Here is a 13039-nt window from a genome sequence, read left to right as displayed (position 1 = left end):
CGCGAAGCGCAGCGACCCGGAAGCGATCCGCGGCGCGTCGCGAAAGCGCGACGTATCGCGTTGCCGCGTAATGCGTCTTGTGACGTATCGCGTTAGCGCAGCCGGAAGTGTCCCGGGGCGCGGACCGAGGCGCGAAGCGCAGCGACCCGGAAGCTATCCGGGGCGCGGACCGGAGCGCGTAACGTAAGCATAACAGGTCATGTGACTTGGTAATAAAACTTTTCATTGGTTCATTTCACTTTTGGTTTCATAATAATGGAAGGCTAGGTCAGGTGACCTAAAAATAACACTTTTCATTGGTTGAGAACTTTTGCTTTTCCCAAATGATGAAAACCCCTCCTTCTTTCCTCACTCTGACTTTCATCTTGGTGAGAGAAAGACCCTTTTACTTTATAGAGAAATGGCTTCCATTGTTGCTTCAGGTAGTGTTCCCCCACCACCACCCCCACCTCCTCAAGGGAAGAAAGGACCACCTGCTCAACCAATGTTTGAGGAAGATCAAGAAGAGGAGGAAGAGGAGGAAGAGCCTGAGTTTTTGCCAGAGGAGCCCAGGAGGTACAATAGAAAAGAAAATTACATCTGGCAATTTTTTACATTTCCAGCAGGGCAAAAAAAAGTTAACGCAAGATATGTGTTTTGCCGTATTTGCAAAGATCGACTGTCAAGGGGCACTGACAAGAAGTACAGCTTCGGCAATTATACGATGCACAGGCATATGAGTAGGTGGCACCCAAATAATTATAGTGCTGCCCAGCTTCGTGATGAACAACAAAATCCCCTGGCAATGGTGAGAACATCTGCTGTGAAAGAAATATCGGGACCAGAGGCGAGGAAGGTGATCCCGAACATTCAAATAGACATGGGGGAAGTAAGGCAAGTGTGCGTGTGGTGCGGCCAAACACTTTGCAACGGAGAAAGAAGCATTATTCTTATAATGAGAGCTATCAGAAATCATGATTGCCCGAAACGCCCCAAAAAATAAATTCTTCTTTTTTTCGTTGCTCCTGTTGAGCCCTTCTCAATGAATCATTTTTGTTTCCCCCCTCCCCCCCAAAAAAACAAAAAAATTACAAAATGTTCAGAAAAAACAAAAAAAATATAAAAAATGTTCAGAAAAATAATAAAAAAAATTTAAAACAACAAAAAACAAAAAAAATAGTTCTTTTCAGAACTACCTCCCCATTATAAAAAAAATTGGTAGAATTTTTGAAACTCTGCCAATCTCTATTTCTTATAGTGCGCTTCCAGTTCGCACTCCGGTACGCGAACCAGGAGCGAACCAAAAAAAAATTTTAAAAAAAAGAACAGTAAGTATAAGGGAAGGAAACAGACAGTTATGTTAAAAGAAAGACAGCTACAGGGAGTAAAGAAAACATACTGTTACCCGCAATCCACTTCTGATCATGTCACATATTATATCATTCTTGACATGGTCAGTGACATCATCAGCAGTGGATTGCAAGTAACAGTATCTTTTTTTTACTTCCTATAGCTGTCTTTCTTGTAACATAAATGTCTGTTTCCTATCCTTATACTTACAGTTCTTGTTTTAAAATTTTTTTGAGATCATTCAGAAACAGTAACATTAATAGAGACAGAATGAGTGAATAATAATGAAGAAGTATGAGAAGAGAGGGACTGAGAAAAATACTGGAAGGAGTAGAATAATTAAGTAATAGAGAAAGGAATGAGAGAAGTAGCAAACGCAGGAAAGTAAGGATTAAAGAAATGAAGCAGTAGAACTAATAGATGTTAAATGTGATAGATTAAATGATTGATTCAGTATGACGATAAGGTGTGTCCTCTCCAAAATTTTGTTTAAGATGAGGCCTACTTAGGGTTGCATATCAAATTTATGCTTGTTTGAGAATACAGAGGAGATAATACATGTGAAGGCCTACCATTGAAGTAAAACATGTCCACTTCACTCTTGAACAACGGCCAGACCTCTTCTGTGTCCATAGACAGACCTAAAGTTCATCTGCACAATGTCATCCGTAAACTTAGAAAACACAAGTAATGTAATTGAAAAACGTGGAGTTTCTTTTGCTCATTTCAAAATCACATCACCTGTGTTGCCTTTGCTTAGGTATCTCATAGTGCAGATGTAGTTCAGCATATGAAACAGTACACAGAAGTGCAGCAGTGTATGCATTAATACATGTGAAGGCCTACCAATGAAGTAAGTCATGTCCACTTATTACATCATTCATGACATAGTCAATGACATCATCAGCAGTGGATTGCGAGTTAAAAGAGTAGAAAACATTTACCTTATAATTCTTGTTAACTTTTTCAAATATTTTTTCATACTTTCAATCTGTAAAAGAGAGAAGAAACATTTAAAAAATATTAAAACATGTATTTAAAAATTTGAAAAGACAAGGGAAAAGGTTCAAGAAGAAACAGTTTTTCAAAAACTTTGAGATTTACAGAAGCCTCTGCTGCTATACGTCCCCTACACAATGCTAAAGATATATATTGATGCTGATGAAGTGAGGCCTATTTTGGAACATGGTGCATCTTTTGCACTGCTGATGTCTCACAATAGTGATGCAATAGCAGCGCAAAAAAGATGTAAAGCCATCATAAAATTGTGTCTAACATTTTAAATGATTCTTTCAGGATACAAATAAGATGTGTCCTTTCAAGAGGTTTCTTTAAGGTGAGGCCTATTCAGTTTTCAAAAAAAAAAAAAAGTACCCAGAAGTGCAGCACTGTAAGCATTAACTTTGACACTTACAGAAGCCTCAGTTTCTCCATATCTACCTCACATTTCTAAATGTATATCATAAGTACAAAAAGTAGAACATTAATTATACATGCTAAATGGTTTATTTTTGCTGTTCTCAGAATGTATCAAATTTCACTAAAAACAGTGACTTGAAGGTATTCATCATGTAACAGCGGGGAAAAAAAACCACAATCAAAATGATTGTGTTTAAAAAACCCATACAACATCTGAAATCAAAATTCAGAACTCCTTAAAGTTAACTTACTTTCCATGACGTCCAAGGATGTCCTATGAACAGCTTACACTCTTTTGTGCTGTTATTACTTTCAGCCCGCCACTTTCTGAAAGAAAATCTCCATCGTTTTTAAAAACACGTTACATGCAATAAATGATTTCTTGCTCTCTACCACAATTTTCCACAAGGCCAAATCTGGTCAGAGCCATTTATAACTCTTGGATTTCTTGTAAGCCAATCCCGTCATTTGGCATTTCCACAACTTTCAGAATTAAAATGTTGAAGATAATTTTCACAATCCTGGAATAGTAATATCTTCCCCTTCTTGCTCAGTCATGTTCTACATTTCCTATGACACTGATACTGCTTACTATGAAGCAGACTTACACTACCTCTATGACTACTACAATTATTTAATTCTCTACATCACTTTTAATCACAAAGCAATGTAAAACATTAGACAGCATTGCAGACTTACATTCCCTCTACTCCATGTTTTGATTGGCTGCTTCAATTAGCTTATGAAAAGAAACAGTTTTTCTGAACTCATTGAAAGTGCACATATTTCTTCATGACATCCAGTCCTATGGTTAGAAGTTATGTCTCTGAACTACATTTATCCTCAAGGCCAAATTGTGTAGGAGCCATTAGAACTTCTTGAAATTCCACAGAGCACATCCCGAGATTATTTCCCTAAAATTTTGGTTTTAAAAACACCAGGTAAGAGTTTTTACGGTCATACGGCAATTTTTTTTGTGAAAATTAAAACAGAATCATTGCAGAATGACCAGCCATTTCTACACTTTAAATAAGCTGTGTAATGTCCTGATGTTATTGAAGGGCCGTCATGATATATAATTGCTGCAGTTACAAAAGTCCTTCCTGATATTGACAACTGCGAAGCTACAAATTTTTTTATTAAAGTTGTCAATTTTGTTCCATCAGGCCTACATCGTTGGAACATTAAAATGACATATTGGCCATATGTTTGTATAAATAATGTGGACATCATTTCAGATTTACATTGGCTACACTCCATGTTGTGATCAGCTGCTTTTACTAGCTTATTAAAGGAGACTGATTTACTGTCTGGCAAAGTTAAATATATAAATCTTTCTGAGTCTACACTAGTAGTACTTGATACCATACAGTTCTCGCAGTCATGCTGCCATTGATAAGAAAGCCCAAACAGGTGATCTACATCTACACCTTCAGCATGCAATACATCAAGCATATACATTAAAAACTCCTGACAATCTTGCTGAATATTTTGAGAGAATTGTGTTTGGCCTGAACATCTGTCTAACAGATTTCGAATTTCAGACACACTTTCTATGTTTCTTCTATCAGTGCTACATTTCTCTAACACAGAATTTAACAAACTGCAAAATCTTTGATCAGAATTGACCACAATCTCTTCTTTTACATTTTTTAGAGAAAACAAAACATTAACCACTACATTAGCATAGCAGTTGACACCAGAACTGTTTTCAAACTGAAAACCAACAACATCTTCAACAGAATCCTTTTTGTTTCTGCTTGTAATTTTAGGTTCATTGACTTTTTGTCTTTTTGCTACAACCTCCCCAGTATTGTTCTCATTTCTTCGTTTCCGGCCTACCACACGTTTCTCAAACAAAGGATACTGAGGCAAATGTGGCGCATACTCTCTTCTTAACCTATTGTATTCCTTAACACAATCTAGATCCGCACAAATGTTTGTGACATCACACTCAATCAAGTACAATCCCGATAAAGTTCTAACTCGTGACAATGCCACATATGCCATACCCTCCTTGAACACAGAACTGCCAATATTCACCAATGCACTGTCTAAACTTAAACCTTGCGATTTATGGATTGTCACCGCATATGCCAAGCAAACAGGAAACTGCTTACGGCGAACATATAAGTCTTTTACAAGCAAAAATCTAGCAGAACAACGACCAATTAGCTGTACTTCCTCAATGCCATCAAATTTAATTTTTAAAAATTCAATTCCATCTCTATTTCTGTATTTCACAAAATCAACAACATTACCCATTGATCCATTTACCAGACCTCTTTCAACATGTAAATTCCTTCTTAAAATTATACGGCAGTTCAAGCACACATTCAGAGTCTTTTCAAAACCTGCAGTTTTAGATATACTCTTCTCTAATGAATCCAATTTTGTTTTCAGATTCTCAGACAAAATAATTGTTGATCCCATATGCTCTACTCTATCAATAGCTTCCAGTTTCACAATCTCTTGCTTTTCTAAATGCAACATTTTGTTGTTAAATTTGGCACATTCTGCAAGAGTTGGCATCAAACATATTCCAGATTTCTTCTCAGTAATTTTCTGAAAAATATTCTCAGGCACAACATCTTGTTCTGGATATAAATTTGACAGTAATCGTGCATGTAAAGCTTCTTTCCCATGCTCGGTCACTTTTCCAATTCTAACATCTTGTAGAATAGTCTTGTAAACTTCATCCTTCGCCTGACGCATATTTTCATGCAGTTCAGCATAATTGAAGTTTAACCATATATTGACGTTGCCAATGCTGCCTAGGCACTTCCTGGTATCTTCATGCGTGAGCATTTTGAAAACAGGTTGCCCTTTCACTGGTGTCAGCTGCAGAAGATCTCCGAAAACAATGATGTGTTTGCCACCAAATAACACATCATACTCTGTTTTGAGAACTTCTTGCATCCTCAAATGCACAAAGGCAAGCATGACATTGGAAACCATGCTTACTTCGTCAATGATAAGAAGTTTCATTTTCCTCAAGATTCTTGAAACTTCAAAACAAGCATCTCCAGATAGCTTGTGATATTGTAATTTGTTGTCATGCTCCACTGGCAGCATCAGTAAACGATGTAAAGTAATCCCTTTAATATTATGTGCTGCCAGTCCAGTTGGAGCAGTGACAACACAAGACAGCGATGACTCTGTCCTTTCCTGCAAATAGCATGAAATTGCTTTAATGAGGAAACTTTTTCCAGTTCCCGCTTCTCCACTCACGTACAGTCGGACAGGCTTCAACGACGTACATGAGCACTCTTTCTTATCATGACTTAATCCATGATCAATTTGCATGGTAACTTCGTCATATATTTTCCTCTGCTCAACGTTGAGTTGTCTTTCCAACTCTTCTAAGTTAACCGCATCCTCTTGAGCATGTGCCATGGCTCTTTCCACTTCATTCATAGCAGTGGCAGCTTCATTTTCGATAACAGGTCCTCCTAGTGGATCCTGACTCAATGAAGCAGAACTCTGACTGTCCTGAGAACTGTCTCTGGCAATCTCGGCTGCAATCGTTGCTTCCTGCTCAATTTCCGCATTCAACATTTCTACATATTTGGGAAAAGCAGGACATTCTATGGTCTCCTTGGCGGCATTGAAAGAGTCTTCGTAACAGAGGAAATCTCCAAACAGTTCCTCTTCTGCACGCCAAGGCTTGAAAAGTTGCAAAAGTGCTAAATAGAAAAACTCCTTTTTTTCAGGAGATTCGCCACTCAATTTTCGATGGTTTACCAAGTGGCATTTTCTTTGCTTGACCAGACATCCCTCACTTCCTATTACAGCATACACTCCTTTCTCAGTATCTTCTTTGATGTTCCTCTTGAATATGTAATTTTGCAGAACCTCATACAGACAAACATTCTCGAGGTGACTGCTTCGATTTGGATAATATGTATCCAACATGTTTGTCTTTAAAATGTCGGTACTGTTTGGCTCCTTTTCCGCCAAATACTCAATTTCCCGCACAGGTTTGAGAACTCGATTACGCGTTGCTGCAAGACCAAGACTCGCCCAAATAATACTCCTGGACTTGGCATAGAGACTTGCTGAAGACAACCGGTCAGAACATTCGTACGCTCCGATTTCTCGATGCGACAACATCTTCAGACTGAAACTGTACAACTTCTTGCTGAGGCTCTTTTCATGGGAAATGTCCTCCCACATATCCTTCAATTCTGTCTTCTCTTTTTTGGTGATGTAAGACGTCACATACCGAGACACAGCCATACAGTTATCAGCCACAAACTGTATATCCATGTTAGCATTCCACATGGACAAAATCACCGGGTTGTAGTCGTTGATGTACTTGGACTCTTCGTTCCTCTTCAAATTGTAAGTGTTTTTAGGTGATTTCTTCATGACATTGTGTCGCAGCGAAGACATCAAACTGTTTACTCTTCCTTTAGAAATCACCGGTCGTGGAAAGCCGAAACGACATTTAGTGTAGAACTTGTCCTTGTTTCGGAATTTACGACGGCAGTACTTTCCACATCGATGGCTTTGGAAACGCAGAACTTTTTCTCTTAGGCTTTTCTTCTCCTTTGCGTTTGGAACAGCACACGTAGAATACTGTTGGATGAAACTCATCACTGAGTCTTCTGGATCCGTTCCAAATTTAGGTGCATCCTTGATCCACAGCAACATATGTATATGAGGAGCACCTCTTGCTTGGTACTCCTTTCTCCAGAAGAAATCCAACACCTCTCCAAGAGGTGGATTCTTCTTATTCATGATGAAAGACATCATAGCTTCAAATCTATGATTGAAGTACCTACATACATTGACTGGATCCAAAGAGCACAGTTCTCCGGGTGTCTTGAATTCGATGTTATCTACGTTAGCATTTGCCTCTTGTAGAAATTCAAGTAAGTCTTCCCAGCCATACTCGGCACAGCTCAGAGTGAGGAACCATGTGGGAGTACCTAAGTTCCTCAGCATACATTTTAAATCACCATGACGACGGTACCAGTACTCATTAGTACCACGCTGACACGCCATGAGATTAATCAGGTGAGAATCCAAAATACTGTCTTGGACATTGACTTTATCCATAAAGTCACTTGCCGAGATGTTTTGCATGTGTATACCACTTTTCAAGATGTGGTTCACTGCATATGACAGTCCAGACAGATCGCTTTCAAACAGGAGATGAAACAAATAGGGAATGCATTGTCGAAACCTAGCATCTCCTGCATACAATCGCAAAGTCCGGTATTCAGAAGCAGGAATTTGATGAGGTCGCTCATCATATCTTCCTCCCTGACCTGTTGGAAAAAGCTGTGGGAAACACCGAGCTTCCAAACTTTCCTCCCAAACACTAATGGGACTCCCTTTGGCTTGTTTCATTTGAAACAACTCAATAGCATTCCCCATGACTTCCTTGGAATGCAAAGGATGAACACTATAATGTTCATATATTTCTTCACTAGTAGAGGGTTCTACTTTCTCAATTTGACCAGCACACAAATCGCTATCCTCTTCCTCACTTACTTCCTCTTCTGCAACATATACATTCTTATAGTATTTATTATTTTTTTTCAAATACAATGTTGCCTTTTTAACTTTCCTAACATCTACTAAATCTTGCCATATTTTCTTATTCTTTGTCGGAACCCCATTAACTAAGATAACCAGAGGTTCCTCTTCCACTTTTTCTACTCCAATTGTGTTAATGTTTTTCTTCAAATCTAGAGGCAAATAAACAACTCTTCCCTTTAATCCTCTCTGTAAATCTGATGGAGGCAATTTCCCTGTCTTTGGCTCCATTCTTACAATAGCCTGAAAGGGATGGATACTTTGAATCAAAATAGATTCATAAGTATTTAAATCCTTCAATTCAGAAGGAATCTCAACCAATTCCAGATTATTATGAACTGCTCTAGCAGGCATCTGGTTTTGATTTAATTTGCAACAACAATAAGTACACACACGTTGATCCAATCCCAAATCAAAACAATTTTCTACCATCAAGTATGTTGCAAAATCCTTCCATTCACTATTATTTTCCCTTTCACTTTTTGCATATAAATCCACTAACTTAGTCTGATTCTTATAATAAGTGCGTCGACAACACACACAAGTGAAATTAGGCCTCTCACTTGATTTCACCTCAAATGTCGCAATTTCCCTCTGGAAATTATCTGTACTGGAAACCTGTACACTATCTTCCACATGACCCTCTTCTTCTTGCTCAATTTCAACATTCTCCTCTTTACTTCCAAAGTAACAAAACTCAATTTCTTCACATATATTCTTCACATCTATTTCAGAACCATGCAAAAGAGCAGCGCATAATTTTTTAAGCATAATTGCTGGACTCTTAGCATAATACAACATTCTAACTAATTTCCTCACTTTATTATGATGCACTGCTAGCATCCTGAAATGATGAAAAACACTCTGGCATACTCTCCTGGAAAGACAAGCCAGTGAATGACCATGCAAACCTGTCACTTCTCTCACTCTGCAATGATCTAATTCTTGCAACAACCTTATTTTCTGCTTCAAACTTTTCTTATTAAATGACCGTACAAAATCACAAAGCAAATTGATGGAATCCTGTCGCACACTGCAAATACTACTACACTTCCAGGTGTACACAGGACCCTTAGCACGTCTTCCTAAAACCTCATTACCTAACACCTCTTCTGCCTCTGTTGTCACAAGTTTTTCTTTTTCAACTGGACAACCATCTTTCACTTCATAAGCACGACCACTGGTGTCAACTGCATGCACCAAATCATTATCCTGGAAATAACTCTCCTCATTAAAAAATGCCTCACAGCTTGAACTATGCATCCATTCTCCAGAAAAAACTTCACAAAAATTACTACGATTAACTATTCTCTTCCATCTACTATTTCTTTTGAAATCATAAATTGCCTTGTTTAGCTTCCTAATTCTATTGATTATCAAAATAAATAACTTACGTTTAATTTCAAATGCCTGATCAATAACTTTCTCAACTTTTTTTTTTCTCTTATAAAAAACCAGTTTCTGTTGACGTTTCTTAATATTTTTTAACAAATTGCCAATTATCCTGTTGCGGAACATTCGTTTACGAATCTCCCTAAACTGTTGTTTCCTTCTACTATCATGCACAGAGTTATCTCTTGCTCTAGCAGTAACATTTTTCATTGGTCTTTCCTTTCCATTTGATTTCCTTCTCGTTTTATGGACTGAAACATTTTCTGTAGTAATATTTTTTTTACTACACATATTTCTTATGAATTGTTTTGTGCTCTTACCCGGTGCTTTCTTCGTGACTTGACAAATCTTTTTGTTAGAGGACTGCTGCTTATTTTTTTTCACCTGCTGTCTTTGACGTTTTGCATCCTTTCTTTGTCTTTCTATTGTAGGCATGGTGAAATCTTGAAATAATCTGCAGTTGAATCTGTGGTAAAATATATTAAAAAATGTTATTAACCATTATTACCAAACAGTAAAGCAATGACAGTGATCTTCAAAATATTTTGCATTTCCTAAATAGCGAATTTTAAGGAATAAATAGCGATTCTTTACCATTCCTAATTTGCAATGAGCAAATTGCTAATTGCAAGTTACCCATTCATTTCCATGGGCTAGGAGGCTCATAGGAATGAAGGTTTAATTTGCGATTAGCAATTTGCTCATCACAAATTAGGAATTTTTCCAAGGGTGCAGGGGTGTCTCAAGAACACCCTGCTGCACCCCTGAAAAAGAAATTTGGGGGCATATGGCACACATACATTCCTTAGGGCATGTGTTGGCGTCATATGGGACCTTTTGTTTTTTTTTAAAAAAGCTTTTTGAAAAGAATTCACAAATTACCACCAATTTACCACAATAGTTTCCAAATCCTTAATGTCATTTTTACATATTTTTTGTTTGATACATTGCATTTAAGTAGTCACAAAATTTGCAAATCCTTCAGTGCAATTGCAAAATAAGGAATAGCAAATTTTGCTACTCCTTATTTTGCATCAAACTTGTTTGATACATACCATTTGTCTAATTTACATTTGCAAAGGCCGAAATTCGTAGAATTTTGATCTTTGCGAATGCTAATTAGCTTGATACATATGGCCCCAAGTGAGGCCTGTCTTGCGACATGGTGCATCTTTTGCATCACTGCTGCATCGGTTTCATGTGGTACATTTTTTTTACACCATGACATATCTGCCTAAATGCATCAATTTGTAATGTTGTCGCCTCATAGCAAATCTTTTCCACCGCCGCTGCATCATAAAAGTGACGCACAGTGGCAGAAAAGAGGCATACACCTATCATAAATCTGTCCCTAGCATTTTAAATGATTAATCCAGGATGACAATAAGGTGTGGCCTATCCAAAGGTTTGTTTAAGTTGAGGCCTACTCAGGATTGCAGATTAAAGTTACGCTTGATGAAGAATACAGAGGAGATAATACATGTAAAGGCCTACCAATGAAGTAAGTAATGTCCACTTTATTGCACCAGTCATCATAAATGTATCCCTAAGCTTCTTATCTTGTTACAGATGAACCACCATATGTACCATCAAACTATTTTGCATTTCCTAAATAGCAAATTTTAAGGAATAAATAGCAATTCTTTACCATTCCTAATTTGCAATGAGCAAATTGCTAATTGCAAATTACCCATTCATTTCCATGGGCTAGGAGGCTCATAGGAATGAAGGTTGCAATTTGCGATTAGCAATTAGCTCATCACAAAATAGGAATTTTTTCAAGCGTGCAGGGGTATCTCAAGAACACCCTGCTGCACCCCTGAAAAAGAAATTTGGGGGCATATGGCACACATACATGCCCTAAGGACATGTATGGGCGTCATATGGGACCTTTTGTTTTTTAGAAAAAAATGCTTTTTGAAAAGAATTCGCAAATTACCACAAACTAGAAGTTGGTGGTAGTTTCCAAATCCTTAATATCATTTTTTACATATTTTTTGTTTGATACATTGCATTTAAGGAATCGTAAAATTTGCAAATCCTTCAGTGCAATCGCAAAATAAGGAATAGCAAATTTTGAATTAAGGACATTTTAAGTCATTTCCATATGTGCAGTGTTTTGAAATTATGATTTGAAAATCGTTTTTGGGGAAAAGTAATGGTTTGCAAATTTATGACAAGGACATAATGGTGTATGCTTCTCTATAAGGCATTTCAGTGTCTCTGATGTCATTTTTCCCATATTACATTATAAGACCTTTCCCCATGGAGCACATTCCTTGTAAATATGCTCCCACCTGAGCATGGCGAATTTAGATTTTGACTGTTTGAGTCACATAACCATGTTAAAAGTGACCCAAAAAAATTGCAAACGTTTTAAAAAAACACATTCATGTGTCTTAAGGACATTTTAAGTCATTTCCCCATGGACAGTGTTTTCTAAGTGGCGCAAAAGAGGCATACACCTATCATAAATCTGTCCCTAGCATTTTAAATGATTAATTCAGGATGACAATAAGATGTGGCCTATCCAGAGGTTTGTTTAAGGTGAGGCCTACTCAGGATTGCAGATTAAAGTTACGCTTGATGAAGAATACAGAGGACATAATACATGTAAAGCTCTACCAATGAAGTAAGTGATGTCAACTTCATTGCGCCAGTCATCATAAATGTATCCCTAAGCTTCTTATCTTCTTAGACATCAACCGCCATATGTATCATATAACTATTTTGCATTTCCAAAATAGCGAATTTTAAGGAATAAATAGCGATTCTTTACCATTCCAAATTTGCGATGAGCAAATTGCTAATTGCAAATTACCCATTCATTTCCATGGGCTAGGAGGCTCATATAAATGAAGGTGCAATTTGCGATTAACAATTTGCTCATCGCAAATTAGGAATTTTTCCAAAGCTGCAGGGGTGTCTCAATAACACCCTGCTGCACCCCTGAAAAAGAAATTTGGGGGCATATGGCGCACATAAATTTTAACAACATTCCTTTACCTCAAAAACGATTTTCAAATCATAATTTCAAAACACTGCACATGGGAAAATTACTTAAAATGTCCTTAAGACACATAAAAGCGTTTTTTGATTGCCTTTGCAGCATGTTTGTATCACTTTTAACATGGCTATGTAACACAAACATTCAAAATCTAAATTTGCCATGCACAGGTGGGAGCATATTTACAAGCAATTTGCGCCACAGACAAAGGTCTTACACTAAAATGGGAAAAATAACATCAGGGACAGTCAATTGCCTTATAAAGAAGCATACACCATTATGTCCTTGTCATAAATTTAAAAACAATTCCTTTTCCCCAAAAACGATTTTCAAATCATAATTTCA

Source organism: Lissotriton helveticus, chromosome 12 (assembly GCF_964261635.1).
Source record: "Lissotriton helveticus chromosome 12, aLisHel1.1, whole genome shotgun sequence".
Classification (NCBI taxonomy): domain Eukaryota; kingdom Metazoa; phylum Chordata; class Amphibia; order Caudata; family Salamandridae; genus Lissotriton; species Lissotriton helveticus.
The sequence above is the reverse complement of the archived record's forward strand: the minus strand, read 5'-3'. Positions refer to the sequence as shown.